Below are 16,370 nucleotides of genomic sequence, written 5' to 3'. Positions count from 1 at the left end.
AAAACAGCTGCTTAGGGGGCAAATGATCTAATGGAAGATTCTCCACTACTATAGGCTCCGGCACTACTCTCAGATCTGACTGAATCGGAACCAAGCTTAACAAAGGATCCAAGGAAATAATTCTCAAATCCCTCGGATCTGAAAGGGTCAGATCTGAAGGTACAGTACCTACCCCTCAGATCCGAAGGTCTGGGGCCGAGGTACCTGAATCCAGGGTGAGACATTGAAGTTACCAGAACCGAGAGCTTAGGGTCTGAGCCCTTGGATCCAGGAGTGAACTCCCTAGATGACCTAGGACCTTAAGATCTCAGATCCAAACCTGCCCTAGCTGGAGCCAGATCAGAGGACCTAGGATCTGACAGCCTAGGACACTTGGTCGGGGCCTCAACAGAAGCTTTTTTAGTCCCAGGAGGGCCAGCCTTGGCCAAGGAAGCAGTGACCAAGGGCCCTCCTTTGACCAAACCCTTAACTAACAACTTATTTCAATGGTCGACCAAAGCCCTCTTGTTGATTGGGGCACAAATGCCGCATTTCACCTTGAGGTGGTCGCTGCCATCGAGACAGGAAAGGTACACCTTGTGTGAGTTGGAAATAGGCATTTTCTGCCCACAAGAGGAGCACCTTTTAAAACATGGCCGAACCACAAGCAACACTGGAATCCACAAACAAGCCAAGGTTTGAAAGCCTAAAATCCATCCAGAACTCACACACACTTATTAAAGAACTCTTGCACACCACAAAACAACTAGGCCGAAGACAAAACCCTCGGGAAAAAGGGACCTAACAAGGTTAAGACTCGACCGGGAGGGGATAGATAAGAGAAAACTACCCACTAACACTACAAACTCAAACATAACATGAAATTTCAATATTCTGAGCTAAATGCACTTAGGAGCTGCGCAATCTGCGTATGACTGACTGAGCGGCAAACAAGATCTGAGGGAGTGTTGGGCAGCAGGGCATTATGGGGGAGGAGCTTGAGCAAATCTGTATTCTCAGTATGCCGGCACGGATCCAATATCGGATCAAAGACCCTAACGTGAGGAATGGTGACTAGATATCATATTTTAACCCCTTAAAGAACCAAAGGCAGCAGCTCTAGAAGAGGCTTCAGCTGCATCATAACTACATTTAGTGGAATGGTGAGCTACTTGAAGAGAGGACCCCAACAAAAATAGGGGCAAAGCTTTCCCCTCAGAATCTGGAAGGTCTGAAATAACTTAAAAAGCCTGAATTAGAACGGCTAAAACATACCTGGTCATATAAGTCTGGTAATTCACAGCCTAAAAGGCCAGAGTAGCAGCAGTGTACACCTTTTTGCCCGATCTTTCCATTGTTCTACTGTCCTTGTCAGAGGGAAGCAGTTTAGTAGAAGGCAAAAGCTTGGAAGGCTTAGCAGAAGAAACAGAAAAAAGAAGTTATGTATTCACCATAACGTTCCATTTGAGTAAGTAACTTCATTTGTCAGCAACCTGTGGGTTTCGATCTGACTCGGATCCCAGCCGGCAGCATACCAAGCTAAAATCCAAGCTCCAAGCTCCTCCCCCTTACCCATACTACCCCACAACCTCCTTCCAATCCTCAGATCGCATTTTCCACCTGCACAAAATAAAAAAAACAAACAGCCTGAGAAACCTGACTCAAAGACAAAACAAAATTCGAGCTCAGCTAAATAACCATCCAGGTTAGGGGGAAGGAGGGAGGGAGGGACGGTTGCTGACAAATGAAGTTACCTACTCAGATGGAACGTTATGGTGAGTACATAACCTCTTTATCTAACTACCCGAAATCTTGGGAGGCCCTCAAGGAAGAATATTCCGGAACATTGCAGAGCCAAAAGCAGCCCTTCCTCCAGACACTAAATATAGTTTATAATGAGAAATAAAGGTGTGAGAGGATGCCCAGGTAGCCGCTGAACAAATGTTATCCAGGGAAACTAGACCAGAATGCAGCAGATGTTGCTACAGAATGTGTAGAATGAGCATGAACTCACATTGGTTCTGGCAAGCCAGATTCTCTATATGCTAAGAGGATACAACTCGAAGTCCACCTGGCAAGTCACTTTAGAAACCGGTTTTCCCTATAAAAGGTTTTGCAAAGGAGACAAAAAGTTGGTCAGATCTACGAAAGACAGTCGTCCTGTGTAAATAAAAACGTAACTGTCTGTGAACATCCAGCAAATGAAGTTTATACTCCCCTTTGTTCTGGTAACTAGGGAAAAATACAGGCAAATGAATGGATTGATTAATGTTGGTCTCCGAAGCAACTTTGGGAAGAAAGGAGGAATTAGTCCTGAGAGATACCCTGTCCTTATGAAATACAAGATATGGAGGTTTGATACAAAGAGCCTGAAGCTCCGACACTCTCCTAGCTGAGGTAATGGGCTACCAAAAAGGCCATCTTTCATGACAAGCACTTCAGATCAGCAGAAGCTGCGGGTACAAATGGAGGTGTGACGAACGCCTGAAGAACCAAGGTCAAGTCCCATGGTGGGGATGAATTTCTAATAGGAGGTCTCAAAAGAAAGGTACCTTTTAGAAAGGCCTTAGAAATTCTGGTAGCAGCGAGAGAACCAAAGTTGTCCCCAATATGGAAATGGGAAATAGCAGCCAGCTGAACCTTTACAGTAGATGAGCTGGCCCCCTGCTGAAAAATATGAGACAGGAATTCTAGAACCGCTGGAATAGGAGCAGTAAAGGGATCCAAGTTCTTACGTGAAGCCCAAATGGAAAAACGTTTCAATTTACTATTGTAAATCTTCCTGGTAGAGAGTTTACGTGCCACCACCAGAATGGACTCGACTAGGGAAGAGATACCGGGAGTCCTGGCAACTAAGGGAACTGGATCAGCCACGCTGAGAGCTTGAGCTCGTCCAGGTTCGGAGGGGCCACTCCCGAGGGATGAGAGATCAGATCCAAGATCCAGAGAGGAGCTATGAGATGAGACCATAGGCAGGGGAACCAGACTTGACAAGGCCAGAATGGGGCTATGAGGATAATCTTGCTCCCCAACCGATGAGCTTTCTGCAAAAATTTTATTAGCGGAAGTGGTGGATACGCATAAAGAAGACCGGGCGGCCAAGCATGGACTAGAGCGTCTCTGGGGGCTTCCCCTAAAGGAGGAATTAGAGCGAAAAACTCGCTGCACTTCGTGTTGGAAGGCAATGCAAAGAGATCGCAGCAAGGTTGACCCCACTTGAAGAATTCAGAGACCACTCGTAAGGAGAGAGGATAGTCCTGCTCAATTTGTATGCCAGAATGTTGGATCAACCCGGAATGTGCATTGCTAACAGGAAGCAGTTGGAGGAGATCGCCCATTCCCAAACTCTCATGGCTTCTCGGCAAAGAGGGTAAGTTCTGATTCCCCCCTATTTGTTGATATACCAGACCACAGACATATTGTCTGACTGGATCGCAATAGTCCCCGGAGGAAGGAAGGCATGAAGGGCCTGCAACGCTAAAAGGACCTCCCTCATCTCCAGTACATTTATATGCAGAACGGTCTCCGGCTGAGTCCACGTGCCTTGGACAGTCCTGCCCACACAATGCCCCCCCACCCTAGGCGGGAGGCGTCCGTGGTCAATGTGGCCTGGGGTAGGGGCATAACAAAAGGAAGTCCTTCCCAAAGGGCTTGGGATTGGAGCCACCACATAAGGGAGTTCCTGCAAACCCTGCTGAGGGGAATCGGCAAGTCTAGTGGATGGCGTAGAATGGACCACTGGACTTGCAAAGTCCACTGTAGAACCCTCATGTGCAGATGAGTGTAAGGGATCAAACTGATCGCTGCTGCCATGGACCCCAAAGCTCTCAGAACTAACTCTGCTGGGGGAGCAGGAGACTGAAGAAGAGCAAGTACATGCAGTCATGCTGTGAAGTCTGTCTGGCCTTTAGGAAAGCCTTGGCCTGAAGGGAATCTATCCTGGCCCCTATAAAGTCTATAACCTGAACAGGTCGGAGGATCAACTTCTTGACATTTATGGTGATCCCCAACTGGGATGATAATCGGAGGAAGAAGTCCCTGGCTAGAGAGAGTAGATGCCTGGTGGGGGGCGGTGAGGAGCCAGTCGTCTAGGTACGGGAAGACCTGTATGCCCTGGAGCCTCAGGTGGGCCGCTACAACTGCCATGACCTTGGTGAACACCCTGGGGGCTGTGGTGAGACCAAAGGGTAGGACCCTGAATTGGTAATGACTGGCCCCTAGCCGAAAACGGAAAAACCTCCTGGACTGTCTGTCCATGAGAATATGGTAGTACGCATCCTTGAGGTCTATAGAGCACATCCATTCCTCCTCCTGCAAGACGGGCAGGATGGATTAAAGCGTGACCATCAGGAATTTCTCCTTGGCAACGGAAAGGTTCATTGTGGACAGGTCGAGGATTGGCCTTAATTCCCCCGTCTTTTTTGGCACCACAAAGAACCTGGAGTAAATGCCTAATCTGGACTGGTCTGGGGGCACATGCTGGATGGCTCTTTTTTCTAACAGGTTTTTTATTTCCAAAGCTGCGGCCTCGCTTTGAGTGGATGGAACATCTGGGAGGCATCTTGAGTAAGGGTGTTTGTTTATGAAGGGGATTGAATAGCCTCTGGATATTGTCTGAAGCACCCAGCGATCTGTTGTGATGGACTCCCATTGAGCCAGGTGCCTCGAAAAATGCCCCATGACTGCCTCCAGGAGGAACAGTCGGGCAACCCTTCAGGGCTGCTGTGCGGGTCGGTCGGAAAAAGGTTCCCATGATCCGAAGTTCTCCGGTACCCCTCTGCCTCTGGGCTGGCATCCACCTTGTCCCCCTCGGCCTCTGGGGGAGAAGGGGTCCTGAGCGTACCAGGCCTGCTGAGATTTATGGAACCACATCTTCTGCCCTCGCTGGTTCCTAGAGAAGGACTTTTGAGGAGTAGAGAAGCGGATTCAGACGGCTAACAGCGTTTTCTCATCTTTCTCACTCTGGACCAGCGTCTCGCGGATGGTCTTCCCGAACAGGGCAGACTCGTCAAAGGGTGCATTTGGGAAGGACGCCTTGAAGGGTTCCAAGAAATTGCAAAGCCGAAGCCAGGCATGACGCCTTAAGGCGATACCGGACCTACTAGCTCTAGCGGCTCCTTCCATGGCGTGGGAGAGTAGCCACATAGACGTATTAAACACTGATTTGAGAGTGGCCATACGAGCCGAGAAAGTCCATTTATCCTTGGCCGACATGGACTCTGGGGGAGACTCACAGTACTCTTTAACCAGGTCCTGCTGCAGTCTAATTACATGGGCCAAGTAATTCAGCGCTTTAATAGAGAAGGTAGCTGAAGCAAACATCTGCTTTCCAATATGGTCATTGCCCGAGACTTCTTGTCAGGGGGATGGACTGAAGAACTGTCCTGAGCTAGTTCCTTTTTGGTGGCCGCCGCCACCACCACCATGGCATCTACACGGGAACCCTTGCTCCACAAAGCTTTGTCTGCAGAGGGGCTCAGAATCTTGTTGGGTCTTCTGGGGATTGGCTCTACATTGTCCGGTTCTTCCTTCCACGCCCTGGTGGTAATCAGGTCAACCGGGGGGTCGGCTGGGGGGGGCACCCAAGAGGTAGATGGGCCTGTGTCAGACGCCTATTCCGAATACAGACTCATCCGAGGAAGGTTTTTGGGTGGACCACCCCCCCTTTGGCAGTGCATTTCCATAATGTGTCCGAAGGAGATGTCAGAGGGGTGACCTGGGTGAACCTTCCCCTTCCTCCAAACCGGTATCCTCGGTGAGGGACTCAGTTGAGTCCAAGTGCCTCCATTTGCACAGGCATTTGTGAGGAATCTCCTCGGGAGGACTGTCTGAGGGGGGCTCACCAACCGATTCATGTTCCTCCAGGGAAACTGTCTGGGGTGTCAACGACACAGGCTGTCCCTTGGACTGGATGATGGAGGACAAACCGAGCTGCGAGGGAGCGGGGGCAGACCCTGAAGAAAGAGTGAGGGGTTTCGATCCTCTAGAGAGAACCCTCTCCATAACTTCGAATGCCAATGGGGAAACTCTAAGGGGCTCTCTAAGACAGGTGGCCGGCACCCTCGGATTCGACAAAGGGATCGGTGTTGGAGCCGAAGTGCTCGGACCCGAGTGGACGGTGTGCTCCAACTGCAAAAGAGCCAAAGACACACTCGCCCCCTCAGATCCGATGCCCGGTTCTCGGCCCTTAGAGCTCGGATCTGAAAAGGGATCCGATATACTCGAGGGTATGGCCGGCGTCGAGGTAGCAATAACCATAGGTGCCAACTCCCTGACTCTGAGGCTCCTCGGATCCGAAGACTCCGGAATCCGGTAGTGGATTGGAGAAGGAGCTATCGGGGCAAACAGTGGAGCTGAACCCCCCCCCCGGATGGGAGGGGGGCAGCAACACTCCCATCGGGAGCAGAGTTTGCAAGAAGCAACTCATCATTCCATCCATATCTGCCTCCGAGAGGCTACGAGTAGATCTGGAAGAGGCCGCCAATGCTGGCCGGGAGGGCCGACATGACGACCTCGAAGATGGTCGGGCCTCCTCCTCCGGACAGAAGCGTGGGGAATTGAGCCGTGGGGAGGAAGGCTTGGTAATCTTCCATGGAGAAGAGAGAACCTTAGCGGGAGGGGCAGAGGCGTCCAGTTTGGTCCGCCGTTTGTGGCTTCTCTCTCTCCTCTTTTTTCTGTCCTTTTTTGCCTCTCACTCTCCCTGAGACGTGGTGGGAGGGTGAGTCCCAGACAGGGGAGGAGGGCCAGATGGTTGGGCAACCGCTGTCGCTACAGAGGGGGAAGTGGAAGCTGACTACGCGGGTAGAAGACCTGCCAGAATCAGCTTGTTCTTCCTATCTCGCAAGGCCCGGGGGTTAAAGGCTGCACAGACCTGGCAGCCTGAGAAAAGGTGGGGAACCTCCAAGCAAAGAATGCACTGAGTGTGACCATCCGCTGGCGACAGCTTATGGCCACACTCAGTGCACTTAGAAAAGGTTTTTTGGCTTTCAGCCATACCCTCACGCACACCTAAAGGGAAAAGAAGGGCCTACTAGGGGATAGAGATTACCAAGGATAAGAGGGCGAGGGATTAGTTAAGAAGAAAACTAATATCTAAATATATAGAAATATACTACACACACACAGCTAACAATTAGACTACCCAAATATTTTTATAAAAATATAAGAATTAGCTACACTCGCCTGGAGCTCAGAGAATCCCATGCTTGGCAAAGCCATGGCAAACGAGATCTGGGGATTGGAAGGAGGTTGCAGGGTAGTATGGATAAGGGGGAGGAGCTTGGAGCTCAGATCCGAAACCCACAGGTTGCTGATCAAATGAAGTTAACTACTTCAGACCAGGAGTTAAGCAGAGGGACACTTGTAAGGAAATATACAATCATTAGGCACCTTATAAAACCTACCAGTTTTTTGTAGGAGCAAAAGGTTGGGATCGGGAGCCTAAGAAGCTGTTAAAAATGTGTCCAACAAAACAGCTAGTAAAAACAGGAGGAACAGAAGAGCTCTGGAGACTCCATTTGGAGTTCACAATACCTCTTCTGAATATGAAAAACCTGGGTGCAGTCCAACTTAAACATTCCAACATATGAGAGGAGATCCCAAAGGAGATCTCAAAAGGAGAGTCTGGACTAAGAGTCCTCCTCAGAACCATAATTCAATGGAGAAGGAATCTAGGATGATTAGGCCAAAGACTCTTCATCAGAGTCTATGTCCAAATCATAAGAGCCCTGCTCCCTGAGCCTCTTAAGAGGAGTAGAGGGCCAATGGGTGGCAGGAACAGAGACTCCCTGAGGGGGCTTCAAAGCCAAGAGAGCATTAAATCACCTGTCCAAAATCCTGTCGTTCACGCTGAGGATCCTTAGGAGCAGGGGAAATATGCAATCTTCTGTTTCTTTACTAAATTAAAGGGGTGTCTGCCCTAAACATCTTTGGAGGTGCGGACCTTTGCTGACACTCAAATCAACATAGTGGGAATCTCTTTCCTAACAAGAATCTGTAGAACACTCCTCAGTCCCTCAGATATTATCAGCCATGGTGCCACCGGAACCTCCGAAACAGAAGTCTGCACAGCCTCTGAGGATGTGCGAGAAGCTAGATCCATGCCGACCTAAGAAGTGCTTGCCACAGAGGAATCTGGAAAAAACAGTCGATCCTCCAGGGTTTCACCAGCCTTGAGAGATACGCCCTCTTCTTAGCAGATGTCCTACCCTCAGGCATTCTGCCATTGTTCCCTGTGCCAACAACTGAAGATGGTGGTTTCACAGATAGATGGATAAGGAGGAGTGATGATTACGAAGTTTTTGGAACAAACGCTTGACAAACCGGGCATGATGTATGGTCGTGAGCAGCACCTAAGCAGAACAGACCCTGCTTGTGACGGCCCTTATGGGAAATCTGTCTCCCACACTGGCATTTTTCTTTCTGGACAACATGTAACCTTACAACAAAAACAAAGAGAAGAAAAAAGCAAAAACCAAACAAACAGGCACTTATCTGAAATGGCTTGGTAACCAGCAGATGGAGCATTCTGACCGAACAAAGATGACATTCAGACTGGTGGCAAAGAAGTTCAGAAGGTGGTATTTTCGTGCATCAACTTTATGACCTATACTGTCAGAGGGGAACATACGCATGATGTACAACGTTACAACCGAAGACTTTGGTATACTGGCCAGACATCAGGCTACCCTTGGCAGGGGATCCCTAGTGTAATGACTACTGCAACAGTGATATGGCAGGACATCCAAGGAATCTGTAGTTATCTATTTGCCAAACAGGAAAGGGTTAGCCTGAGGTACAAAAGAATCTGGCCTGTAAAAGGGAAGGCTGAATGTCAAGTATAGGCAACCTTGTCAGGAAAAAAAAGGCTTTTGGCTTCTAGAACTCTAAATGGGTTTATCTGGGAAAATTCACTTAGGAACCCTCTTGGCTTTTAGCTGCTTGTCTAGGCTGCCTATGGACAAAAAGATCTATATGTCATCTAGGAACTAAGGTACAGGGGAAACACGGATTTGTTTCAGGTCTTGCAAAACCTTACCATTATCCAGAAAAGTTTTTTTTAGCAATTCTGCAGCAACAGTGAAACAGAGATTCTGGTTGTCTAAGGGAGAATCTAACAGAACCAGATGCAGCAGGCCATACGACAGGCATTCGCATCACAGGTGCATTTAATCGAATGACAAGACACCTGAGAACAGAACTCAGAAGTTAAAGGGCAGAAGTTTTACTGTCCAAATCAGGCAAATCAGTCAAACCCCATCCCCCAAGCTTGTAGAGAATAACCAGGACATAGCTAGTCATGCGGGTCTGATAGTGTCCCTAAAGGCCAAAGTAGTAATAAAAGTGGACACCTTTTGCCATGCTTCTCCATTGCACAGCTGTCCTTGTCGGAAGGTAAAAGCTTGGAAGAGGATAGCAGTTTGGATACCTTATCTGTGAACATAGAAACAGGATCAGAGGAAGGACTTTTAAACAAATACTTATGATCTTTAGTAACTTTATAAGGTCTGTCTGGCTTCTTAGGGGCCAGAGGTTGAGAGGCAGGAGCCTGAGAAGCTGCTGAAAATGTACCTAAAAGGGTAGCAAAAACAGAATGGACTGCAGAAGGTTTGCATAAGTCCATTTGCAAGAATTCATAAGGTTTATGTTGAACCTCAGAAACCTGGGAACAGTCCCATTTAAAGTGTTCGATCATATGGACCACTGTATCCCCAAAACATAATTCTTCAAAAGGAGAATAGGGGACAGTGAATCTTCATCAGATTGCAAGGCAAGAGGAGAGTGGATCTGGGAAGAATATGCCAAGGATTCTACACCACAATTCAAATCTTAATCAGACGAATCAGAATCCCTAGGCCTCTTAGGAGTTAAAGAGCAGGAAGAGAAACCCTTGTAGGGATTTCAGGGCCATAAGGTCATTAAATAACCCCCAAGTAAAGTCCTGCCACTCTTTGTGAGGTTCCCTAGTCACAGAAGACGCAGTTTTTGTTTCATTTTTAAAGGAACATCTGCTTTAACAAATATAGGAGGTTCAGACCCCTGCTTCGATTCAATGAGGTTACCAGGCACCTCTTCCCCAATAATATGTGAAATACCCTATGATACAATCAGCCATGGCTTCTCCTCAACATCCGCACCAAATGTATGCATAGTCTCAGCAGGTGTGCTGGCTGACAGCTCCACGTTAGCCTCCAAAAGGGTCACGGAACAGGGAGCTGGCGTTGGCATGGATGGTCTTTGGGTTCTTTATCCAACTTGAGAGAGAGATCTGGTGGAGGTTGGACAGCAGTAGGATCACTATGTGCCTATTTACCTCTTTTCTTAAGAGGCGGCTAAACTTCTGGGTGGGTGGATTTGGCCATGTACTCTGAGCCAAGCTTCAAAAGTTGGTTTTCTAAATAAATAGAAAGGGATGACAGACAAAGTACAGTTTTGTACCTACCATAAATGTAGATGTCCGATAGGCATGCATCTGCAGTCCTTACAAATGGGTTGTCCTGTCGTCAGGCAGCCCTTCTGTCGGCCGGATTCCAAAGTCTGGGTCTGGCCTCGGCTGGTGTCGCACTTCACCCGACGTCATAGCTGCAGTTCTTCGGGTATAAAGGCATCAGCCGACGCCATTTTCCTCAGTGTTTCTTGCCCCAGATGCCAGGTGCCCTCTAGGAAGGCTAAATTTGGATAAATGCAAATGGTTCCAAATAGTAGAGAGCAAACAAAAATAAGCATGTATGTACATATATAGAAACAAATACACCATAATAGATTCCCCAGCTAGCTACAAGATGGGCAAATACCCTAGGAGTACCACAGAGGGAAGGAGGGTGGGTAATCCTGACTGCAGATGCATGCCTATCGGACATCTACATTTATGGTAGGTACAAAACTGTACTATGTCCTTCAAGGATGCATCTGCAGTCCTTACAAATGGGTAGAATACCATAGCCAAACTGGGGAGGAGGAGAAATAAGATTATGGTGTAGTTAAGATCCCTTGCAAAACAGCAGTGGCAAAACCTGCTCGGGATCTGGAGTATAAAGGTAAATTATAATGCTTGGCAAATGTATGCACAGAGCTCCAAGTAGCAGCCTCTAAAATGTCCTTGGTAGCCACTCCTCGTAAGAAAGCTGTGGTAGTGGCTGTAGCCCTTGTAGAGTGAGGCCTGATGTTTTCTGGAGTTTTCTTCCCATGGTAGGAGTAACAAAATCGAATGCAATTTCCTATCCACTTAGAGATTGTCTGTTTTGAAATTGCTTTTCCTTCGATTCCTGTCGCATATGCTACCAGTAGCTGGTCAGTCTTTCTATTGCTCTTGGTCCTGTCCAGGTAGTAGCGTAATTGTCTATGTACATCCAAGGTATGCAACAGTCTTTCTCCCCTGTTCTGTGGGTTGGGGAAGAATGTTGGTAGGTGGATAGCTTGATTTAAAGATACCCTGGAGACCACCTTTGGCATAAAAGAAGGATTAGTTCTCATGGACACTATCTTGATGGAAGATCAGGAAGGGCTGTACTGCCATTAATGCCTGTAGCTCAGATACCCTTCTTGCTGAAGTGATTGCAAGCAGGAAAGCAGTTTTCCATGATAAGTACTGTAATTGTGCTGTTGCTGCTGGCTCGAAAGGAGGGAGTGTCAACTTTTCTAGCACAAAGTTCAAGTCCCATGCTGGCAATGGTGGCTTCCTAGGTGGCTTTACATTTTAATCCCTCTCAGAAACTGCCTGAGCAGAGGATGTGAGAAGACTGGAGGATCCAAGTTGTATTCTGCTGAAATAGCTGATGCATGAATCTTAATGGAAGAATAGGACAGGCCGTTGTGGAAGAGCTCTGCCAAGTATTCCAGGATGTTAGCTATGTCTACCAGTGACACATTCTCTCCTTTTGCAGTACTCCAAATGAGATATCTTTTCCATTTTGCTGAATAATTTTTTTTGTTGAGGGTCTGCGAGCCTCCAAGATAATGTCTTTAACCCTTTGAGATAAATCTGGGTTATTTGGTCTTATGCAATGTTCCAGGCAGCCAGCTGCAGTGTTTTCAGGTTTGGATGCAGGGTTTTGAAGTTGTTCTGTGTTAACAGCAAGGGAACTAGGGGCAGAGGCCATATTTGTTCCCGAGACATGCTCCTCAGTAATGGGTACCAATGTTGCCTTGGCCAGACTGGAGCTATCAGGATGATCCTTGGACGGTCTTCTTTGATCTTCAATAGCACCTTGTGCATCAAAGGAAGAGGTGGGAATGCATATGCTGTCAGGTTTTTCCAACTCAAAGATAGCGAGTCCACTTTCCAAGCAAGTGGGTGGTACGTCCTTGTGCAGAATTTTTCAGTTGGTGATTGTGTGGGGATGCAAATAAGTCTATTTCTGGTAGTCCCCATTTCCCTGTAATGGTTTTGAAGATGTCCGGATGCAGCATCCATTCATGGGCATCCGTGGTAGTTCTGCTTAGGATGTCTGCTAGTATATTTTCTTTTCCTGGCACAAAAATTGCTTGAAGCTGAATGTTGAAGCTCAGTGCCACATTCCAGAGGTCCATTGCCATCCGGCATAGAGGGTATGAATGCGTGCCTCCCTGTTTGTTGATGTACCACATAACTGTGGTGTTGTCCGTCCTTATCAGCAGTTGACCCTGTCGAAGAAATGGTCTGAATGCCTGAATTGCCAGTTTTACTGCCAGCATTTCCTTTTGATTTATGTGTAGGTGCAGTTGGTCTTGAGTCCATAAGTTTTGTATGCACTTGTCCAGCATGTGCGCCCCCCAACCGAGGTCTGAGGCGTCTGTTGTGATGGTCTGGCTTGGTTGAGTGCTGTGGAAGGGCAGTCCCTTGTTTGATTGACAGGCCTGAGCCCACCATTGGAATTCTTGTTTCAGGCATGGAATTATTGGAATCTGGGTTTCTAGGCTGTGCTTGTGCTAAGACCATAAATTCCTGAGGTACCACTGTAACTTCCTCATATGTAGTCTGGCATGTGGAATCAATATTATGCAGGATGCCATGTAACAGAGAGCTTGCAGGACTTTTCTTGCTGTTAGCTGGTTCTGCTTTGTTAATGCCATGAAGTAGAGAGGGAGTTGCTCCTGTTTTTCTACTGTCAGGAATGCCATTTGTTTTGATGTGTCCAAATCTGCACCCAAGAAGGTTTATCCTTTGGGATGGTATCAGCCCTGACTTTTTTACATTGACTGTGTATCCCAGGGCTTGTAGTAGATGAATGACCCTTTCCAAATCTTTTGTTAATTTGTTTTTGTTGTCCGCTTGTAACAGGCAGTCGTCCAGGTAAGGATAAATTTGAATTCCCTGAAGCCTGCAATGAGCAATTACTGATGCCAGGCATTTCGTGAATACTCTGGGCGCAGTAGATAAGCCAAAGGGCAATGCTGAGAATTGATAATGCTCTGATCCTGCAAGAAATCTGAGGTATCTTCTGCAATTTGGTCATATGGGGACGTGCAGGTATGCCTCCTTGAGATCTAGAGTTACCAGCCAAGACTCCTTGCCCAGCATGGGAAGAAGCTGCTGTAGGGTCAGCATTTTGAATTTTGGAACAATGAGGTATGTGTTTAAAGCGGACAGGTCGAGAATAGGTCTCCATTGGTTTTCTTTTCTTGGTACCAGGAAGAGTCTGGAGTAAAATCCTTGTCCTTGTTCCATAGATGGTACCCTTTCTATAGCTCTCATCCTTAGTAAGTGAGTTATTTGTTCTAGAGCTTCTGCCTTCTGATTTGGAGGTAGGTTTGGCATTCCTATCTTCCTTGGTAGAGTATGGAAGTGAAACCTGTAACCTTGGTCTATTGTCTGTAAAATCCATTTGTCTCCTGTGATGTAATGCCAGTTTACTGAAAATAAGGCTAGCTTCCGCCTAAGGGTGCTTCTAGTTGTTCCCTGGTAGGCGGTGCCAGAGCCAAGTCACTGTGATTGTCCTGTGGAAGTGGTGGTGGCTGGATCTGTGGCTGTACCTCGCTGGTTGTTAGCCTGCCACTGACATCCCCTGTAGGCACCTCTGGATTGACCCCTGCCTCTTGAGCGCCTATTCCTGCCTCTCAGAGCTCTGGAGGTGTCTGGGAAGGACCAATTCTTGGAAGGCCAGTTCCTGCTAAACCTTGGAGGCTGGACCTGCAAGAAATCCTTGACTGTCTGAACAGATTTTGCTTTCTCTTCCACCTTCTTCAGCACCTGCTGCGCAGGGGAGCCAAACAAATTGAGCTTATCCATGGGAGCATCTAGGAGCTTTGATTTAACATGGTCTGGTAAGGACTGCTCTTTCAACCATGCATGTCTTCTGATCACTGTGCCAGTCATGGCTGATCTAAAGGAAGCCTCCAGTGCATCATAGCCGCATTTTAAGGAATGATTACTGACCTGCTGAATGTTATGTACCATTTCCTGTACAGATTTTTTGTCTAATGGTTCATCCGAGGACAGTTTTTAGTTAATTGGTCTAACATAAATTCCTGATACTGAATCATGTGGAATTGACAGTTCAAGGCCCTAGCTGAAAGAGTAGCAGAAGTGTAAACTTTTTTACCCCATCTCTCTAAGGCCCTAGATTCCCTTTCAGAGGGGGTTTTTGGTAGAAGAAGCTGCTACAGCCTTGGGTCCCTGGGAGATAGTTTCGGGATCTGCAAAAGGTGCCTTATACAAATGATAATGTGTGTCCGGAACCCTGTAGTACCTATCGGGCTTAGCAGGGGCCGGAGGAAGAGAATCAGGAGCAGTACAAGCATCATTAAAAGCATCATCCACAACAGTAAGTACTGGAGGAATGGCTAAAGGCCTATGCTGTGGCAAATGCAAAAGGTTCTAAGCCTTTTCCTAGAGTCTGAAAAATCCTGGCCCTGCCATTGAAATTGTTCCCTCATAGCATGCAAGGTTTCCCCAAAAGAAAATTCCTCAGGCGGAGAGGCAGAAGGAATGGAGTCTTCTGCATCAGAGTCCTCATAAGGAGAAAAGGGGCCCTCTGGAGAGTTTGAATTATCTGACTCATCAGAGGATCCATCTGAAGAAACTGGCTCAGGGGGCTCTACTCTAGTCCTCTTCTCTGGAGGTGGGTGAGAGGCCCTGTCTGGATGTGGTTGGGATCCCCGGATCAAAGAAATGAGATCCTCTGCTAGACTAAGCATTTGTGAATTGGAACTAGGCCTGTGAGAGGGGGTCTTAGCAGGCACCGATTTGGTAGATTTTGCTGCTTTAGCCCTGGCAAAGGCCTTAATAGACATGGATGCAGGAGGCCTAGCAGCTCCACGTGCAGGGGTAGAAATATCCAAAGGGATAGTATCAGATAAATCCTGCGAACCTGCAAGAGCAGGTGGGATTTCAGTAGCAGATTCAGCCAGGCTGGATGAGGCCTCGGTAAGTGGCAAGCTTTCGGCCGAAGGAGGAACCGTGGACTCGGTTTCAGCCGAAACAGAGACACTCGCGGTCGGCTTAACCGCGGTTTCGGCCGAAACCGCGGACCGCGAGTGTCGGTCCTTTTCCTTGCGTTTTTTAGAAATTTGCGTAGTCGGAGTATCCGACGGCATAATGTAAGCAAAATCGGAGCCGAAAAACTCTTCAGCAAATTCCGACCGACGTCTAAGCGTCCGTCGGTTGAAAGAAGCACAGGCTAGACAAGCTGCTACGTCATGGTCTGGGCCTAAACAAGGTAAGCAGTAAGAGTGGAAATCTTTATGAGGTATTTGTTTCCCACAAGTTAAACAGTTATTCACTTTTTCTGACATCGGCTGAGGCAAGAAAGAGTCCCCAACGGGGTACTTAGCTTTTTAGCAGTCTTCGGTACTTGTAGTAGTAATCTCTGGTTCTGACCGACCGGCACTTGCGAACAGCTTCTGCTTCGGGCGCCACGCGGCAAGAAAGACTGAGGAAAATGGCGTCGGCTGTTGCCTTTATACCCGAAGAACTGCAGCTATGACGTCGGGTGAAGTGCGACACCAGCCGAGGCCAGACCCAGACTTTGGAATCCGGCCGACCGAAGGGCTGCCTGACGACAGGACAACCCATTTGTAAGGACTGCAGATGCATCCTTGAAGGACATCTATGGCGTCTCTCAAGGACAAATGCCTGACAAATTTCACACTGTATATAGTTGTGTGTAGCACCCAAACAAAAAAAAGCACTACCTGCATCTATCTTTATGGGGAATCTGCCTCCCACACTCACATTTTCCCTTTCTGGATGACATGGAAACAAACTAGAAACCCCACAAGCACTTATCTTTAGAAGACTCGGTAGGTGAACCAGCTCTGTGAACGACATACAGACTGAACTCAGAGGTAACATTCGGACTAGTAGCAAAGTTCTGAGGATTAGGCATCCATACATCACATATGTATCTTATGCCTTGCAACAGTGATAAGGAAAAGCATCTAGTATTAGATAATCGGTTGGTTGTCTCAGATTA

This window comes from Protopterus annectens, chromosome 8.part0, assembly GCF_019279795.1.
Source record: "Protopterus annectens isolate FY-2018-M chromosome 8.part0, PAN1.0, whole genome shotgun sequence".
In the NCBI taxonomy this organism is placed as follows: Eukaryota; Metazoa; Chordata; order Ceratodontiformes; family Protopteridae; genus Protopterus; species Protopterus annectens.
This window is presented reverse-complemented; position numbering follows the sequence as displayed.